General features: G+C 31.7%; 1 long non-coding RNA gene across 1 annotated transcript; it reads left to right on the top strand.

Annotated features, from left to right (window-relative positions):
• The first annotated feature begins 3,010 nt into the window (after nucleotides 1–3,010).
• On the top strand, nucleotides 3,011–3,807 carry LOC118755872. The gene is made up of 2 exons (XR_004995076.1): nucleotides 3,011–3,577; nucleotides 3,637–3,807. It is a non-coding gene; the product is annotated as an uncharacterized LOC118755872 (long non-coding RNA).
• The last annotated feature ends 3,936 nt before the right edge of the window (nucleotides 3,808–7,743 follow it).

The following is a 7,743-nucleotide window of genomic DNA, read 5'->3' as shown; positions in this document are numbered from 1 at the left end:
AGGTACGCCTCCTAAATGCAACGAAGTGGAATTAATCCACTTCACATGGCGACCGTGGCCCAGCCTGGCGCAATGGCGGCCCGCGGGCATAAAAAAAGGGCAAAGCCCAAAAATTAAAAAAATTTTTCTTTATAAAAAAAAAAATATATATTTAAAATAAACTTTTAATTAAAAATGTGTGAAGACACATAAATTGAAATATTTTGATTTTTGGTGGTGGCTACGAAAAAGAAAAAAAAAATTACAAAAAAAAAACAAAAAAACATTTAAAAATTACAAAAAAAAAAAAACTTTCGAAAACTATATATCTATATACAAAAAAAATAAAAACTCAAAATTACAAGAAAACTCAAAATTACACAAAACTAAAAACGTATATGTGCATACATATGTATGTTCAAAAACATACAAACGAAAATTAAAATGAACTTACAAAAAACAAAAATGTGGGAATTATAGTTATAACGGAAAATGAAAAATTACAAAAAAAATATAAAAAACTCAAAAAATCAAAAAAAAAATCGGTTGTACCAAATTTAAATAAAAAATGTAAATTACAAACGTAAACCAATAAAAATCCAAAAAAAAAATCGGTTGTACCAAATTTAAATAAAAAAATGTAAATTACAAACGTAAACAAAAAAAAAATTTCAAAAAAAATCGGTTGTGCCAAATTTTAAAATATCAAATGCGAGACAAGTGCAGTGGCTGGTGGCTAAAGTGGGTTTTTTATAAAAACAAAAACAGTGGCTGGTGGTACAGCAATCAAAAACTGCAAACTCATTAAAAATTGTTCCAAAAAAAAAAAAAAACTAAAACAAATAAACGAACGTAGAACTAAATTAAAAGCACGCGAAAAAAAAGGTTGTTTTATTGCGTAACTGTACCACCAGATATACCACGCCACCATTCAACAGCCGTTATAACGGCGCATAAAACCACGCCACTAAATAACGCCAAAAACACCGTAACTCCGTTACAACGGTATATATAACCACGCCACCTAACGCCAAATGCATACATACATACATATATCGCTAAGCCAAGGCGCGATATCTGCGTAGCAACTACACCGAAGACGACTACATGATTTGCAGCAACAACAACATCAACGAGTCAACAGCAACGAGTAGCAGTTTGCAGTTTTGGGGCATGAGGTACTATTCAAATGTGAAACACCACCATAATTTTTTTCTTAAATTCAAACATTCTACAATAAATTTAAAAACTTTACATTATATTCCTTTAAAACTTTGCTAAACATTTTACTACTTAAATATTTGCTGAAACTTTAGATTGTATTCTCAAACAAAATTTTAAAGACCTACTGTACTTTTCTTGTATTAAATACATACATTCATATTACTTGCATTTATATTACATACATAAATTTTAAAGACCTACTGTACTTTTCTTGTACTACATATATACATTCATATTACTTGCATTTATATTATATACATAAATTTCTAAGATTATATTCAACACTTTAAAATTTTACTGATTGAATAATACACACATTTATATGTTACTGTTTTTTCTTATGGAATTTCAGCTTCAGTGGTACAGTGATGTACAAATATTAATATTTTTTTAAACGTAACTTCAACAATTTAAAGTTTTCACTAAAATTTTTCTTCAATTCTTTGCAACATTAGGCAAGAGTCAGATTTTTTTTCTTTTTCTCAAATATTCGATAAAAATTTCATACGAATTTTCGCCTGAGCATTGCTGTGCTTTTATACTACAACTTTTAGGATTTCGTTTGAAATATGGTAAAATATTTCAACGATTATAATTAACAATAAACGTTTTCCTCAATTTTCTTTGCCGTTGTAGCCAAATTTCGAATATTACAACTTTATTCAAATAACTTTTTTTTTCAATAATACAATAGTTCGATAGTTTTTATAGATCTTTTGCTTTGCGTGTGTGCCAGATGTCAGATGTCGAGCTTGTATTCAAAGATTTACAAGCAAAATTTTCAAAAGTTACCAAGCGTGTTCTTCAAAGCCGTCCACTTTCAACAAATCGGGAAAAAGTTGACAAATATAAGAAATCTTACGACGAATATCGAAACTTACAACGATATTTTAATTCAAGTAAAAAATTCGGAACAACAAGGAAACAAGCCAGCTTCTATAATTAAAAGTTTACCGCGGTGCAGAGAAAAACTACTTCAGTGTTTTCAAAAAATTGGGTGTAAAGTTTTAGTACCCGAAGATTTTTCAGCACTTATAAAAGAAGATATTTTAAATCCTGAAGTAGATTCCGACGACGACTTTGCTGACGCTTGTTCAGCTGGCACACCAGAAGTTTTCACCGTTAAAAAAAGTTGTTCTTTGCCTTCATTTAAAGATTTTTTACAAATTGAAGAAACGCCTTGTGTAACGATTAGTTCACCGAATATAAATTTTACTGAATATACAAACGAAATAAAGATGGCAACACCTGAGCAAAAGAAATCATTTATTAGCCTATGTGCGTCTATAATCCGAGAAAACTATAGTGGTGACCCCCTATCGCTCGACTCATTCATTGACAAAATAAACTCAATTGAAGAATTATCGGATGAAAGTTTAACTACAACATTTATAGCATTTTTAAAGTCTAAACTCGAAGGCAAAGTGCGTGAGGTTTTACCCAGTCAAATAATTTCAGTGGATCAAATAAAGGTTGCGCTACGCAGCAGAATCAAACCAGATAATTCCAAAGTTGTCTCTGGCAAAATCGCGTCATTACATATTACTAATAACAACTATGCCGATTTTGCGAAGCGAGTAGAGGAATTATCTGACGCATTAGAGCGATCTTTAATTATTGAGAGTATGACTCAAGCAAAAGCCCATGAGTTAGCGGTAGAGCAGACAGTAAATGTTTGCAGACTGAACAGTCGTTCAGAACTAGTAAAATCTATTTTAGCATCAACCTCTTTTACGGATTCGAAAGATGTAGTCGCAAAAATGATTGTAGAACACAATAATGAAGTCAAAGAGCGGCAGCTGTTATCTTTTAGGTCACGGGCAAATAGACCAAATAGTTTTCGAGGAGGTTTTAGAGGGCATAGCAACTATGGCTATCACAACACTAGTTTCAGATTTAATAACGGCAATACAAATAGGCACAATAATGGCAATAACACAAGGCACAATAATAATCAAAATAATTACAATAGAAGTAACAATTTTAACAATAGACAAAATAATTACAGAAATAGCACAAGCAATCGTTCGGCAAGCAACAGAAACAACTCTTCTCGTTCAAATTCTAGAAACACTTCTAATGTTCGATTTTTAAACGCCGATGCCCCTCAGGAGCGAACACTGGGGGAGCAGGAGCTAAGCAATTAAACGTAGTTACCCCTGAAAAATCAATTTACTGCTTGAACCTTAATTATTCAGATTTTATTGAATTAAATTGTACCGATTCTTACAAATTATGCTCGTTTCTCGTAGATTCACAAGCAGACATCTCTTTAATCAAGATTTCCAGTTTAGCAAGAAATTCAGCAATTAACAGTAGCAATACCATAAACATCACTGGTGTAACAACTGAAACGGTTACAACATTGGGAACTGTAAGTACAAACTTGGTTGTATCAGGTTTTTTTTATTCCGCATACTCTTCACGTTGTAGATGACAGTTTTAATATACCTTCTGACGGCATACTAGGCAAGGACTTTTTAAAGACGAACAGACGTATTATTAACTACGCAAATGACAGTATAACTATCGGCATCGGGACAGAAAGCACTAAAATAGCAATTGTACACGGTTCAAATACCGACACTTTAGTCATTCCTCCAAGATGTGAAGTTTTTCGTTTATTTAAATTGACTAATTCCAAAAACCCTGTTTTCGTAGACTCTCACGAGCTTTGCTCTGGTGTTTTTACATCAAAATGTGTCGTTGACACAACAAATCCAATTTCAAAAGTAATAAATACTACGGACGAGGTAAAATACGTTCGTAACTATAACATCAAAGCTGAGGATATAAGTAACTATAATGTCTACAAAATAAACGAAACTTCCCAAGAGACAAAACGTTTAGAGGAACTAAAGTCAATTTTACAAAAACAAATGCCAAAATATGCTAAAAACAAATTGCTTGAATTATGTTTACAATACGCCGATGTATTTGCCTTGAAAACAGACCGTATGACACTCAACAACTTTTACGAACAGAAACTTCGACTGAATGACAAGACTCCCGTTTATATCAAAAACTATCGATTGCCGTACTCACAACGCGAAGAAATAAATAGACAAGTCGATACTTTACTGCGAAATGACTTAATCGAACCAAGCTCCTCTATTTATAACAGTCCATTAATTTTAGTACCAAAAAAAGATCCATCCGGCCAAAAATCGTACCGCATGTGCGTTGACTTTAGGGCGGTTAATAAAAAGCTTATCGCTGACAAATTTCCACTAGCACGTGTGGACGACATATTAGACAACCTTGGTCGAGCAAAATACTTTTCGACTTTAGATCTGTTTTCTGGTTTCCATCAAATTCCATTGCATAAAAACTCGCGAGATATAACATCTTTCAGCACTGACAAGGGAGCTTTTCGCTGGAAAGTTTTACCATTCGGCTTAAATGTAGCACCGAATTCTTTTTCTCGAATGATGTCAATAGCCTTTTCAGGCATTTCTCCAAATCAAGCTTTTTTATACGTTGATGACGTCATAGTTATAGGTTGTAGTGAGACTCACCATTTAAAAAATCTAGCTAAAGTGTTCGAAACTTGCAGAAAGTTTAATCTCAAGCTAAACCCCACAAAATGCAATTTTCTTCGTTCTGAGGTAAAATTTTTAGGGCACAAGTGCTCAGAAAAGGGACTGCTGCCAGACGATTCAAAAATTAACGCAATAAAAAAGTATACAAAACCTTCAGATAAAGACGCTGTTCGTCGATTCGTTGCGTTTGCAAATTATTATAGACGCTTCATACCTAACTTTGCGTCGCTGGCAGCACCTTTAAATAGACTGAGTCGAAAAAATGTAGAATTCTTATGGGACAACGCTTGTGAAACTGCATTTCAACACTTAAAATCAGCCCTAATGTCTCCTAAACTTTTGCAATATCCTGATTTTACTAAAGAATTTTTAATAACTGTGGATGCTTCTAAAAACGGGTGCGGTGCTATATTAAGCCAAAATCATAATGGCAACGACTTACCAATATGTTTCGCTTCTAAATCTTTTAACAAAGCAGAACAAAATAAACCAATCATAGAACTTGGAACTTTTAGCTATATATTTCGCGATTAAGCAGTTTCGACCCTATGTTTACGGCACTCACTTTAAGGTGAAGTCTGACCATCGACCCTTAGTTTATCTTTTTAACATGAAGGACCCATCTTCAAAACTTGCTAGAATACGCCTAGAACTGTCAGAATACGACTTCACTATTGAGTACATAAAAGGCAAATCAAACGTGGGAGCAGACGCACTTTCACGCATTACCATTAATGAACTAAAAGACTCTACAAAACATGTTTTAGCTATGAAAACGCGATCAATGACAAAAACAATGGAATTACAAAACGAAAACAACTACACGGACAACCCTACAGTACAAGTTTACGATAAATTTTCATATAATTTTTCTAAAAATATAGTAACGCATTTTCGCTACGATAAAGATAACAAAATTTCAAATATTCAAATATGTGCACATTTAAAACACAAAAAACACGAATTACTTAATTTTGCGAATGTTAACGAAACAACTTGTTTAGACGAGTTACTTTTGAGGCTTGATGCTGAAGCCGGCAATCGCAATATTAAGCAAGTAGAATGGCCAAAAGATGATATATTTTTCAATTATTTCTCTATTTCAAAATTAAAAACCAGCGGTAACAATATTTTAAAATTTTTACAAATTATCTTAACAGAACCGGTAGAAACAGTAACTGACGACGATAAAAAGTTAAAATTAATGACCATTTACCATAATGACCCTATAACAGGCGGACACTGTGGAATTAAAAAACTTTATGCAAAATTACGTACAAAATATCACTGGAAAAATATGACCCGTGATGTATCCAAGTTCGTTAAAAATTGTTCAAAATGTTTATTAAACAAGGTTAAACCTAAAAACAAGGAAAATCTTGTTTTAACGCCAACACCTTGCAAACCATTTGATATTATTGTAATCGACACATTAGGACCCCTACCAGAGTCGAGTAGTGGTAATAGGTTCGCAATTACCATTATATGCGATTTAACAAAGTATTTAGTAACAGTAGGGTTCCAGATAAAAGCGCTAAAACGATTGCATCTGCCATTTTCGAAAGTTTTGTCTTAACTTACGGTGTAATGAATTCCATTAAATCAGACTTAGGCACCGAATTTAAAAATGAAATTTTCACTGAACTAACCAAACTTTTAAAGGTTAAACACGATTTTTCAACCGCACACCATCATGAAACCGTGGGTACTATCGAACGTAACCACAGAGTTTTTAATGAATATTTACGAGCATATTTACATGAAACATTTTCCGATTGGGATGTTTATTTAAAATATTTTACAGTTTTACACAACACAACAACTAACACAGTTTTCGATAATAAATTTTCCCCATTTGAATTAATATTTGGGAAAAAGGCAACAGTGCCTCAAGATTTGAAAAAAGATAAAATTGACCCGATTTATAATGTAGAAAATTACGCGAAAGAAGTTAAATATCGCATGCAAAAGTCGCACAAAATCGTTAAAGAATTAATTAATAAACACAAAATTCGAAACAAACTAATATATGATAAAACGGCGCGTCCGTTATCAATTAGCGTTAACGACAGGGTTCTTGTTCAAAGAGAACCACGCAATAAGCATGAAAACATATACCAAGGGCCATACGTTATAACAAAAATTGACGGTGTAAACGTCACAATTTTTGATGAAGCAAAAAACAAAGAAAAAACAGTACACAAAAATAGAATTCATAAAATAAAATAAAAAATAAAAAAAAATAAAAATTTTTCTTCTATATGTATATACGTATGTATAATTACTTTCACTTTATTACCTTATAAACAAAAACAAAAATGTACAAAACAAAAAAATAATAATCTGAAATGTACAAATGTTCAATATGAAATCTAGCTCAAAAGAAAAAACAAACAAACAAAACTAACTATTATAAGTGTTTACAATATATTTTTCCACAAAATTATAATATAAGATTTTTTTTCCAAAATACTAAATGAATTTATTAAACCGAAAGCATTTTTCATACATTGTTAAAAATATAACTCAGAAAATCTAAATACAAATATTAAAACAAAAAAATGTAAAACCATTTTTCTTAAGCAATTAATATGTATTTATGTAAAATTCAATAAAATAGCCTCATAAGTTATTTACGAAAATAATTACTCAATTTTATTTTACAAATACGATACTTTGCCAATTAAATAACTTTTAATAAATAAAATAAGTAATAATTAAGTAAATACAATAGCTTTTATTTAAATATCTAATATTTACCAACACTTAAATTGATTTGAACGAACGAATGAAAAGAAGGAGGAATATCCCTTAAGCATCTCTTAAATTCGTTCCTTCAAAACAATTTAATTCTGATTATAAATTTTGGGCAAGAAGAATATGGCAAAATTGATCACGTTGCCAAATTCTTCTTTTTCCAAAGGAGGGTGATGTAATGCGATAAAAGCATGCAATTTGCAACCCTATAAATCACCTTGTATGAACACACCTTAAAGCT

Source organism: Rhagoletis pomonella, unplaced genomic scaffold (assembly GCF_013731165.1).
Source record: "Rhagoletis pomonella isolate Grant_MI unplaced genomic scaffold, Rhpom_1.0 Rhpom_scaffold_07733, whole genome shotgun sequence".
Taxonomy (NCBI): Eukaryota; Metazoa; Arthropoda; class Insecta; order Diptera; family Tephritidae; genus Rhagoletis; species Rhagoletis pomonella.
Note: the sequence above shows the minus strand (reverse complement) of the source record. Positions and strands in the feature narration are given on the sequence as shown.